This window comes from Loxodonta africana, chromosome 2 (assembly GCF_030014295.1).
Source record: "Loxodonta africana isolate mLoxAfr1 chromosome 2, mLoxAfr1.hap2, whole genome shotgun sequence".
In the NCBI taxonomy this organism is placed as follows: Eukaryota; Metazoa; Chordata; class Mammalia; order Proboscidea; family Elephantidae; genus Loxodonta; species Loxodonta africana.
In genome coordinates this window covers 151,861,419-151,874,028 of record NC_087343.1, presented here as the reverse complement: position 1 = coordinate 151,874,028, position 12,610 = coordinate 151,861,419, and the positions used below count along the sequence as shown (strand labels likewise).

Below are 12,610 nucleotides of genomic sequence, written 5' to 3'. Positions count from 1 at the left end.
AAGGTTTGTTTTACGACCTAATATGTGGTCTATTCTAGAGAATGTTCCATGTGCGCTAGAAAAAAAAGTATACTTTGCAGCAGTTGGGTGGAGTGTTCTGTATAAGTCTATGAGGTCAAGTTGGTTGATTGTAGCAATTAGGTCTTCCATCTCTCTATTGAGCTTCTTACTGGATGTCCTGTCCTTCTCCGAAAGTGATGTGTTGAAGTCTCTTACTATAATTGTGGAGGTGTCTATCTCACTTTTCAGGTCTGTTAAAGTTTGTTTTATGTATCTTGCAGCCCTGTCATTGGGTGCATAAATATTTAATATGGTTATATCTTCCCGGTCAATTGTCCCTTTAATCATTATGTAGTGTCCTTCTTTATCCTTTGTGGTGGATTTAACTTTAAAGTCTATTTTGTCAGAAATTAATATTGCTACTCCTGCTCTTTTTTGCTTGTTGTTTGCTTGATATATTTTTTTCCATCCTTTGAGTTTTAGTTTGTTTGTGTCTCTAAGTGTAAGGTGTGTCTCTTACAGGCAGCATATAGATGGAGTGTGTTTCTTTATTCAGTCTGAGACTCTCTGTCTCTTTATTGGTGCATTTAGTCCATTTACATTCATCGTAATTATAGATAAGTATGTGTTTTTAGTGCTGTCATTTTGATGCCTTTTTATGTGTGTTGTTGACAATTTCATGTTTCCACTTACTTTTTTGTGCTGAGACGTTTTTCTCTGTAAATTGTGTGTTCCTCATTTTCATAGTATTTGACTTTATGTTTGCTGAGTCGTTACGTTTTTCTTGGGTTTTTTTTTTTTGAGTTATGGAGTTGTTATACCTCTTTGTGGTTATCTTAATATTTACCCCTATTTTTCTAAGTAAAAACCTAAGTTGTATTGTCGTATATTGCCTTGTTTCCTGCTCCATACGGCAGTTCTATGCCACCTGTGTTAGTCCCTCTTTTTGATTATTGTGATCTTTTACGTACTGACTTCAGTGGTTCCCTGTTTTGAGTGTTGCTTTCTTTTTAAAATTAATCTTAATTTGTTTTTGTGATTTCTCTATTTGAGTTGATATCAGGATGTTCTGTTCTGTGGCCTTGTGTTGTGCTGGTATCTGATATTATTGGTTTTCTGACCAGACAATTTCCTTTAGTATTTCTTTTAGCTTTGGTTTGGTTTTTGCAAATTCTCTAAGCTTGTGTTTATTTGTAAATGTTTTAATTTTGCCTTCATATTTGAGAGAGAGTTTTGCTGGATATATGATCCTTGGCTGGCAGTTTTTCTCCTTCAGTGCTCTATATATGTCATCCCATTGCCTTCTTGCCTGCATGGTTTCTGCTGAGCAGTCTGAACTTATTCTTAGTGATTCTCCTTTGTAGGAGACCTTTCTTTTCTCCCTGGCTGCTTTTAAAATTTTCTCTTTATCTTTGGTTTTGGCAAGTTTGATGATACTATGTCTTGGTGATTTTCTTTTTGGATCAATCTTAAATGGTGTTCGATGAGTATCTTGGATAGATATCCTTTCGTCTTTCATGATGTCAGGGAAGTTTTCTGCCAAGAGATCTTCGATTATTCTCTCTGTATTTTCTGTCATCTCTCCCTGTTCTGGAACTCCAATCACACGCAAGTTATTCTTCTTGATAGAGTCCCACGTGATTCTTAGGGTTTCTTCATTTTTTAAAATTCTTTTATCTGATTTTTTCCCAGCTGTATATATATTTTTTTTATATAAAAAAAAAAATTTTTTTTTTTCTTTTTTAATATGGGCGTTAGTTCCCTTGTCCTCCAGATCCCCCACCCTGCGTTCCAATTGCTTGAGTCTGCTCCTCTGACTTCGTATTGAGTTGTCTAATTCTGTAATTTTACTGTTGATCTTTTGGATTTCTGAATGCTGTCTCTCTATGGATTCTTGCAGCTTATTAATTTTTCCACTATGTTCTTGAATAATCTTTTTGAGTTCTTCAACTGCTTTATCAGTGTGTTCCTTGGCTTTTTCTGTTGATTGCCTTATTTCATTTCTGAGGTCATCCCTGATGTCTTGAAGCATTCTGCAAATTAGTTTTTCATATTCTGCATCTGGCAATTCTAGGATTGTATCTTCATTTGGGAAAGATTTTAATTCTTTAGTTTGGGGAGTTGTAGAAGCAATCATGGTCTGTTTCTTTATGTGGTTTGATATCGACTGCTGTCTCTGAGCCATCTCTAAGATAATGTAGTGATTTATTCTATATTTGTTCACTGAGTCTTATCTTGTTTTGTTTTCTTTCAATATATGTAGATGGGCTACTAAATTGTGCTGTCTTGATTGTTGTAGCCCTTGAATCACTTATGTTCTATTACCAGCTGGTTTGGGCTGTTACCAGATATATATGCCTGAGTCCATTCACTATTCTTGAGTAGAATCTGATTTTGGGTCATCAAGTGTGTGGTGCAGACTGTCACCTATCCACCTCGAGAAGTAGTGGTGATAGTTGTGTGCACCAGATTCTAGTAGCAGCAGGATTTCACACTCCAGGTGGGGCAGGATGCTGACAGGCTTCCCCCAAGTGCCAGTGAGGTATTTGTGTCTGTATTCCTAAAGCACTTTGGTGGATGGACTCTGCAGCTGTACCTTAGGCCCCCAGTGCAAGTACCTCTACAGATTGGTAGATGTCACCCTCCTTAGACCCCTAAGGCAGGAGGCTAGGTGGTCTGGAGGGGAGCTTCAGCCCTCAGTTCCCCGTTGTGGGTCAGTGAGGGCTCTGTTGAATATGCAGAGATATCAGACCTGGGAAACCTGTCTTTCCAGTAATCTGCTAAAACAATTACAGTCAGATCCCTATCAGAATTTCCTTTGCATTAAAATAGCCACCTTGTACCCTGTAGGGGTGAAAGCCGAAGACTGTGGATCACATATGTTTGGCTGGAGCTGGTTCTGGGTCCCTGGGTTTTTTGTAGCTGCTTCTCTCAGGCCATGAGAATGGGTTAGGAAAAGAAAAACAACAACAAAAAAAAAAACAAAAAAAAACCACAGTGCACTTCACTCTCTGGCTCAGGAAATTCCAATGTTAATGAAGCCGCCTAGGAAGGGGAGGGGAGGGGAGGGTTCAGATAAATAGGAGAGAGTAGCACCCCGGAATATAGACAAAGTAACTTATCTTGCTTGGGATGACTGTTTTATCTGAGATTCCCAAGGGGCGTGTTGACTGTGTGCGCTGGCTGGGTAGAGGTTGTCCCCAAGGGTCAGGTCCGCGTCCTGTGCTTGTGCTGTCTCAGAAGCCGTGGTCAGTTCCTCCGCTCCCAGTCTAAAGCCCAGCGCCATGGTCAGTTCCTGCGCTCCCAGTCCAAAGCCCAGCGCTAAGGTTCCCCGGCTGGGATGCCGCACTCCAGGCTCCAAAACCAGTCACTGCCTTCCAGTGACTTCTCCTCCTGTCAGCCGCGTCACTGCGCTGCCTGCGTGCGCTGGCTGGGCTTCCCCCGAGGTCACTTCTGGGGGCTAGGGCTGTGTCCTGTGTTTGCACTGTCTCAGGATAAGGTGCTCAGCTCCCCTGCGTTCAGTCCAAAGCCCGGCGCCAAGGTTTCCTGACTGGGACGCTGGCTCCAGGCTCCGAAAACAGTCACTGCTTCCCCGTGGTTGTTCGTTCTCAGTCTCTGTCACTCAGGTCAACTCTTTAGATCTGTGTTTGATGGTCAGGGTTTGTAGATTGTCATGTATGTGATCGATTCACTTGTTTTTCCGAGTCTTTGTTGCAAGAGGGATCCGAGGTAGCTTCTACCTAGTGAGCCATCTTGGCCCCGCCTCCAGAATTGATTTTTGTATATTGATCTTATAGCCTGTAAACTTGCTGAACTCGTTTTCCTGCAAATTTGTTGAATTCTACTAGTTTTTTTGTGGCTTCCTTAGAATTTTCTATATACAAGATCATGTTACCTGTGAGTACAGATAGTTTTACTTTCACCATTCCCATCTGGATACCTTTTATTATTATTTTTTCTTTCCTAATTGCCCTGGCTAGAACTTCCAGTATAAAGTTGAATAGATGTAGCAATGGGGCATCTTTGTTTTGTTCCTGATCTTAGTGGAAAAGCTTTCAGAGTTTCACTGTTAGGTATGATGTCACCTGTGGGTTTTTCATATATGTCCTTTTCAGGTTAAGAAAGGTCTCTTCTATCCCTTGTTTTCTGTGTGTGTGTCTTTTAATAATTCTTTACTGTGTTTTCAGTGAAGGTTTACACAGCAGTTTAGCTTCCCATTCAACGATTTCTATGCAGATTGTTCAGTGACATTGGTTACATTTTAACTGTTCATGAACATTGTTATTATTTCTGTTCTGGTTGTTCCCTTTCCATTAATCTAGTTTCCCTGCCCCCTTACCTTCTCATCTTTGTTTTAAAGTAACTGTTGATTGGGCTTATATAAATGATTTTTCAGAGGAGCGCAGTATTCACAGGTGAGCTGATCTGTTTTAGCTAAAATGTGACCTCAGGGGCTAGTTTCAGTTTAAGGTTTAAAGAGTATTTCAGGACAATAGTCTCGGGGAGTCCTCCAGTGTCAACTGGTCCAGAAAGTCTGGGTTTCTAAGGAATTTTTTTTTGTTTTTTGTAATAATTTTTGTTGAGCTTTAAGTGAACGTTCTAAGGAATTAAAAAAAAAAATTGTGCTTTAGGCAAAAGTTTACAGCTCAAGTTAATTTTTCGTACAAAAATATGTACACATGTTGTTTTGTGACATTAGTTACAATCTGCACAATGTGACAACATACTTCCCCTTTCCATCCTGGCTTCCCTGTATCTATTCAGCCAGTTCCTGCCCCTTCCTATCTTCTTATCCTGCCTCTGGAAAGGAGCTGCCTATTTGGTCTTATGTATCTGATTTAACTAAGAAGCACACTCCTCATGAGTATTATTTTTTGTTTTATAATCCTGTCAAATCTTGGTCTGAAGAGTGGGCTTCAGGAATGGTTTTATTTCTATGTTAATGGAGCATCCTGGGACCATAGTTTCGCGGGTTCCTCCAGTCTCTGTTAGACCATTAAGTTTCGTCTTTGTACGTGGATTTGAGTTCTGCTCTGCACTTTTCTCCTGCTCCTTCCGGGACTCTCTGTTGTATTCCCTGTCATTGGTGGTAGCTGGGCCCTGGTGGCGTAATGGTTAAGTGCTACGGCTGCTAACCAAAGGGTCAGCAGCTTGAATCTGCCAGGTGCTCCTTGGAAACTCTATGGGGCAGTTCTACTCTGTCCTATAGGGTTGCTATGAGTCGGAATCAACTCTACGGCACTGGGTTTGGTTTTGGTTTTGGGCACTATCTAGTTCTTCTGGCCTCAGGCTGCTGGAGTCTCTGGTGTATTTTTGTCTTTTGGGCTAATATCTTCCTTGAGTCTTTGGTGTTCTTCATCCTTTTTTGCTACAAGTGGGTTGGGACCTAGATTTTTTAAGAATTTAAGGCTCCACATTTTTCTCCCATTTTATCAGGATCCATTGTTGTGGCTTTCTGTGTGTTTTTATTATGAAAAAGGGTTAGATTTTGTCGAGTGTTCTTTTTGTGTTTGTTTAGATGATCATGTGGTTTTTGTCCCTTATTCTATTAATATGGTGTATTATATTGATTGGTTTTCATATTTTAAACCAACCTTACTTTCTGGGGATAAATCACATTTGGTCAAGATGTAGAATCCTTTTTATATGTTGCTAGATTCAGTTTGCAAATATTTTGTTGAGAATTTTTGTGTCTATTCATAGAAAGTATTGGTTTGTAGTTTCTTGTGATATCCTTGTCTAGCTTTGGTATCAGGGTAATACTGGCCTTATATAATGAGTTGGAAAGTGTTCCCTCCACAGTTTTGCAAGAGTTTTTGAAAGATTCATGTTAATTCTTCAAACTTTTGGTAGAATTCACCAGCGAAGTTATCCGGGCCTGGGATTTTCTTTGTGGGAATTTTTGATTGCTAATGCAGTTTCTTTATTTGTAGGTCTATTCAGGTTTTCTATTTCTTCTTGAGTCACAGATTTGTCTTGAGACACAGTTTTGATAGTTGTGTCTTTCTAGGAACTTGTCCATTTCATCTATGTTATTTAATTTGTTGGTGTACAAATTGTTCATAGTATTCTCTTATAGTCCTTTTTATTTCTGTAAGGTTGGTAGCTGTAAGCCCCTCTTACCGATTTTGGTAATTTGAGTCTCTTTTTTCCTTGGTCAGTCTCGCTAAAGGTTTGTCAAGTTTGTTGATATTTTGAAAGAACCAGCTTTTGGCTTTGTTGATTTGCTTTATTGTTCTTGTGTTCTCTATTTCATTTATTTCTACTCTACCATATTTTTACGCAAATAACGCACACCTTCTAAGTTTATTTGCCAATCATGCTCTCTCCCCCGCGAGGTATTTTTGTAAGTGTTACTATGCCAATTTTTTTTACATGTTGTTGTAAAAAAATTTGCGTAGTATACTTAAAAAAATACCTCTCAGGGGATGGGCATGGTTGACAAACAGCCTTAGAGGGTGTGCATTATTTGTGTAAAAATATGGTTTTTTAACCTTCTGCTTGCCTTGGGTTTAGTTTGCTGTTTTTCTAGTTTCTTAAAGTAGATGATTATGTAACTAGTTTGAGATCTTTCTTCTTTTTAATATAGGCATTTATGGTTATAAATTTCTCTTTAAGCACTACTTTAGCTTCATCCCATAAATTTTTGTATTTTGTGTTTTTGTTTTCATTCATCTCAGTGTATTTTCCAATATTCTTTGTGATTTCTTCTATAACCTGTTTATTATTTAGGAGTATGCTGTTTAATTTCCACATGTTTGAGTATTTCCCAACTTTTCCTCTGTTGCTGATTTCCACTTTCATTCCATTATGGCCAAAGAACATAGTTTGTATGATTTCAGTGCTTTTACATTTACTGAGACTTGTTTTTATGACCTAACATATGGCCTATCCTGGAGAATGTTCTTTGTGCACTTGATATGAATGCATTTTCTCCTGTTGTTGGGGGGAGTGTTGCATAGATGTCTGTTAAGTCTAGTTGGTTTCTAGTGGTTTTCATATTTTTTTTCTTTGTTGATCCTTTGCCTATGTGTTGTATCCATTATTGAAAGTGGGATATTGATATCTGAAATTAGTATTGTTGAATTGTCTATTTGTATATTTTTGTCAGTTTTCCTTTACGTATTTTGGGACTCTGTTAGATGTGTAAATATTTATAGCTGTTAGTCTTATTTTTCATCACCATAAAATGTTCTTGTTTCTAGTCATGATTTTTGTATTAAAGTCTATTTTGTCTGATTCTACTGCAGCCACTCCATTGTTGCTATTTATGTGGTATATCATTTCTACCCTGTTACTTTCAACCTGTTAGAGTCTTTGAATCTAAACTGTGTCTCTTGTAGATAGCATATAGTTGGATCGTTTTTAAAAAATCATTTTGCCAATCTGTGCCTTTTGATTGGAGTGTTTAATCTATTTGTATTTAATGTAACATTTAATGTAATTACTGGCAATGTAGGATTTACATCTGCCATTTTGTTATGTCTTCTACATATGTTATGTCTTTTTTGTTCCTCTAGTGCTGTACTTATGCCTTCTTTAGTGTTAAGTAGGTCTTTTTTTAGTATACCATTTTAATTCCCTTGTAATTTCTTTTGCTGTGTTTCTTTGAGTTATTTTCTTAGTGGTTGCCCAGGCAATTACAATTAACATTTTAACTTATGACAATATAGTTCAGATTAATATTGACTTAATTTCAGTGCTGTACAAAATTTTTGCTCCTACATAGATTCATTCCCTGCCTGTCCTTTTTGTGCTGTTATTGTCATAAAAATTACATACTTATACAGTATATGATCATAAACACAATTTTGTAATTATTGCTTTATACTGTTGAGTTAACAAATAGAAGTTTTATTGTTTGTTATATTTACCTATGTACTTACCATTATTAGTGCCCTTTGTTTCTTCATGTGGTGCCTTAGTTATCTTGAGCTGCTATAACAGAAGTACCACAAGTGGATGGCTTTAAGAAAGAGAAATTTATTCTCTCACAGTCTAGGAGACTAGAAGTCCAAATTCAGGGTGCCAGCTCCAGGGGAAGGCTTTCCGTTTCTGTCGGCTCTGGGGGAAGGTCCTTATCATAAGTCTTCCCCAGTTGAAGAGCTTCTCAGTGTGGGGACCCTGGGTCCAAAGGACACACTATTCTCCTGGCTCTTGTTTCTTGGTGGTATGAAGTCCCCCCACTCTCTGTTCACTTCCCTTCCCTTTTATTTCCTGTAAGATAAAAGGGGATGCAGGCCACACCCCAGGGAAACTCCCTTCGCTTTGGATCAGGGATGTGATCTGAGTAAGGATGTTACATCTGCCCTAATCCTCTGTAACCTAATCTAATCTTGCCTCATTTAACCACAGGCAGAGATTAGGATTTACAACACATAGGAAAATTACATCAGTCACAAAATGATGGATAACCATACAATACTGGGAATCATGGCCTAACCAAGTTGACACATATTTTTTGGGTACACAATTCAATCCATGACATGTGGGTTCAAGTTACTTTCTAGTTGTCTTTTAGCTATAAGGACTTTCTTTAGTCGTTTTTAAAGGGAAAGTTTGCCTGCATTGAATTCTCTCAGTTTTTGTTTATCTGGGAATTCTTAATATCTCCTTCATTTTGGAAGGTATGGTTTTCACTGTACATAGAATTTTTGGTGGACAATTTTTTTTTTCAGTACTTTGAATGTGCCATCTCACTATCTTCTGGCCTTCATGGTTTCAAATGAGAAATCAGCTGTTAATCTTATTGAGGAGCCCTCGTGCATGATGACTGATACCTCCCCGTTTTTTTTCCATTGTGATATAATTGACATGCTTTGAAATTCACCCTCTTAAGGGGTTCAGTGTAATTGTTTTTAGTGTATTTCCAAGGTTATGCAACCATCACCATTATCTGATTTTAGAGCATTTTCACACCCCAAAAAGAAACTCTATGCTTATTAGCAAGTTGCTTCTCTCTTGCTGCTTTCGAGATTCTCTTCTTCATCTTTAGACAGTTTGGTTATGATGTGCCTAGGTGTGGATCTCTTTGACTCTATCCTACTTGGAGTTCTTTGAGCTTCTTAGATGTGTAGAATAATGTTTTTCATAACATTTGGGAAGTTTTTGACCATGGTTTCATTAAATACTCTTTCTTCTCCTTCCTCTTTCTGTTCTCCAGTGTCTCCCAGTGAGTATGGTGGTATGCTTGATGGTGTCCCTCAGGTGTCTGAATTTCTGTTAATTTTTTATTCCTTTTTTTCCTTAAATTGGGTGATTTTAATTGACCTGCTTTCAAGCTCAGGATTCTTTCTTCTGCCAGTTCAAATCTGCTGTTGAGCCCGTCTAGTGAATTTTTCATTTCAGTTATCGTACTTATCAGTCCAGAATTTCTATTTGGTTCTGTTTTTATAAAAATAACTTTATCTCTTTATTCTATTGTCAGGAGCCCTGGTGGTGCAGCGGTTAAGAGTTAGGCTGCTGACCAAACGACTGGTGGTTTGACCCCACCAGCCATTCTGCAGGAGAAAGATGTGACAGTCTACTTCCATAAAGATTTATGGCCTTGAAAACCTTATATGGCAGTTCTACTCTGTCATATATGGTCATTATGGTCAGAATCAGCTCAACAGCAGTGGTTTTATTTGTATTCTCTATTTGGTGAGACATCAATCTCATACTTCCCTTTAGTCCTTTAGACATGGTTTCCTTTAGTTCTTTGAACATTTTATAATAGCTGATTTAAAGTCTTTGTCTAGCAAGTCCAATATCTGTGCTTCCGTAGAGACATTTTCTATTGACTGTTTTTTTTCCTTTGTATGTACCATAAAACTTTTCTGTTTATTTGCATGTCTCATTTTTTTTGTTGTTGTTGATTACTGAACTTTTAAAATAATATAATGTGGCAACTCTGGAAATAAGATTCCTTCCTAGAGTTTCTTTTATTGTTGTTGCTGCCTGTTTGGTGACTTGAATTAATTCCATAAAATATGTATTTTTTGTTGTGTGTGGCCACTGAAATCTCTATTTGGCTAGCTTAGTGGTCAGCTAATCATTGGACAGAGATTTACTTAAATGCCTGAAACCAGTAAGCCTCTTAGCCTTTGCTGAGGGACTCTGTGTGTTGGGACATGACTTTAAGACTCCAGCAGTTTACAACTCTGTTTTAGTTTACAACATGCTTGTTCAGAGACTCAAGGTCGGCCAGAAGTGACAGTTCAGGACCTCTCAGGTCTTTCCTGGACATACACACAACCCTGTGTATGTGTGTGGCTTTCTAGATTCCTAGGAATATGTCAGAACTTTTCAAAACCCCCTTGCGACATCTCATTCCTCAGCTCTTCCTTTTAAGTTTCTTGGCCAGCCTCTTGTTTGCCCCAACTGCTATTCCCATCTCAGGCAGCTGTGATGTTAAACAGTTGCAACTGACTGTTTTTGACAAATGGTGAAGGGGAGTGGTGGGGGAGGGGCTGTTTGCAGTGAGTGAGCTCTAAGTCAAGGCAAATAAAGATGAACCCTGCCAGTGGGCATTTACGGGGAGCTGTTAAACAGGTCAAATAATGACAGTTCTCTGCAAGTGGTGATTTCCGGGGATCTCGAAACTGTTCTACCCCCTCCAGGGCTGTTAGGATCCTGGTTTTCACAGTTATCATAGTTGAAAGTCTCTTGGTTTTCAAAGGCTAGTAAGGGGTTTGGGAGAAGGGCGTAGGAATAGGGGAAGTGAAATGCCACAAAGCTCACTGTTTTTTTACCAGGATACAGCCATTTTTATTAAAAAAAAAAAAAAAAGCTCATTGGATTGTTTCAAGCTTTTAGTTAATTTCTAGAGTTCTGAAATTGATTTTCACACCTTTTGCCAGTGTCCTTTCTGCTTTTATGGAGGAGCAGACTTCCAGAGATTCTTACTCCTTCATTCTGGAAGTTCTCTTGTTAGAATGTACATTTTAACAAGATTACAGGTGATTCATATACACATTAAAGTTTGAGAAGCACTGCTCTAGGTGATGAAACAGGATGGAATCATTGTATAAACTGGCCTGCTGAGACTGGGGCATAGGGTGGTGATAACAGGCAAGTTTTCTCATGGAGGAGGGAGTGAGTTAGAGTATTATGAATTGAATTATGTCTCCTAAAAGTGTGTTATAAATCTAACCCCTATTCCTGTGGCTATAATCCCATTTGGGAATGGGTTTTCTTTGTTATGATAATTCGTATTAGTGTAGGGTGTGCCTTAAGTCAGTCGTTCTTGAGATATGAAAGAGCAGATTAGGCATAGAGAAGCAAGCAGAGATGGAGGAAGACAGATGCCATACCACATGAAGATTGCCAAGGAACCAAGAAAGAGAAGCTCAAAAGAGATAAGGACTTTCCCCTAGAGCCGACAGAGAAAGCCTTCCCCTAGAGCTGGTGCCCTGAATTCAGATTTCTAGCTTCCTAAACTGTTTGTTAGAACCACCCACTTGTATTTCTGTTATAGCAGCACTAGATAACTAAGACAATGGGCTACTTTGGAAATCAGGGTAGCGATCTGGCTGGAACTAGACATTTCAGATTCATCTACATAGAGGATGTAATTGCAACCATGAGAGAGGTTGAGATCACCAAGGGGCAAAAAGAGCAGTGGACTGAGGACAGAACTTTAGAGGATACGCTCCATTTAATAAAGGGGAGCTGGAGGAAGAAGGGCCCATAAGGAAGGTGAGGATGATCAGAGTACCAGAAGAGCCAGGATGATGAGAGTCAGGAAGGCTATGGAAGGTACCTGTTAGTTTGTTACATGGGAAGAGTATGGCTGGCTGAACCTGTGTAGATGGATTGAGTTAACTAAATTACCAACTGTCCTCTAGAGGAAAGCTGATTTTGAAGAGGGAAGATAAGCAGCATTTTTCAAACTTTAGCTTTTGTCAGAATCATCTGTAGGTTGCTAGCCCCTACTCCTAAAGTTTCTGATTCACTAGGGCAGAGATGGGACCCCAAAATTTGCACTTATGCAAAGTTGCCAGGTGGTGCTGATGCTACTGTGGACCACACTTTGAGACTCACTGGTCTAAAGCTTGGGGATACTTTCTAGGGATGGAAGCCTTAATCAGACCAGAACTATGAAGAGCTCTTGTCAGCTAGGGAATCGTTCCAGGATTCTGGATGCCATTCGGAGGTACTCAAACTGGGGTGGGGACTCTTGCATACGTGTTGCATGGTTTGGAGTTTGGTCCACTCCCGCCCTTCTTAACAGGGACTTTGCTGACTAGCAGGCCCTGGGATGTCATGCATGGTGGTGGGTACCCATTTGACATTCTGGCCTTGAAACTGGGCCAGGTCAACTTTTTCACATTCTGTCCGGATACCTCCACCTTGACCATCTGCCTAGGGAGCCAATCATACTGATGATCCAGACTGAAAATGCCCTGGCAAACAGGGCCAAGTTGGTAAGTTGGACTTTCAGAGTGAGCTTTTCCCCCATGTGCTGTTTATCTGGGCTGATGGGTGGATGGTCTGGTCTTGGTCTAGAGGAACAAGCCATATCGGGGACAAGATCAAGTCAGCCAACAAGGGTTCTGTATTGAAAATAATATTTATTTAAAGCATGTTTTCATATATCTAACATTTTAGGAAGACTCCGTAGAGCACA

General features: G+C 39.2%; 1 protein-coding gene across 5 annotated transcripts in view; it reads left to right on the top strand.

The window, feature by feature from the left end:
- SIL1 (SIL1 nucleotide exchange factor) overlaps positions 1-12,610 on the top strand; it is a 324,841-nt gene that overhangs the window by 54,092 nt on the left and 258,139 nt on the right. The window lies entirely within an intron of this gene.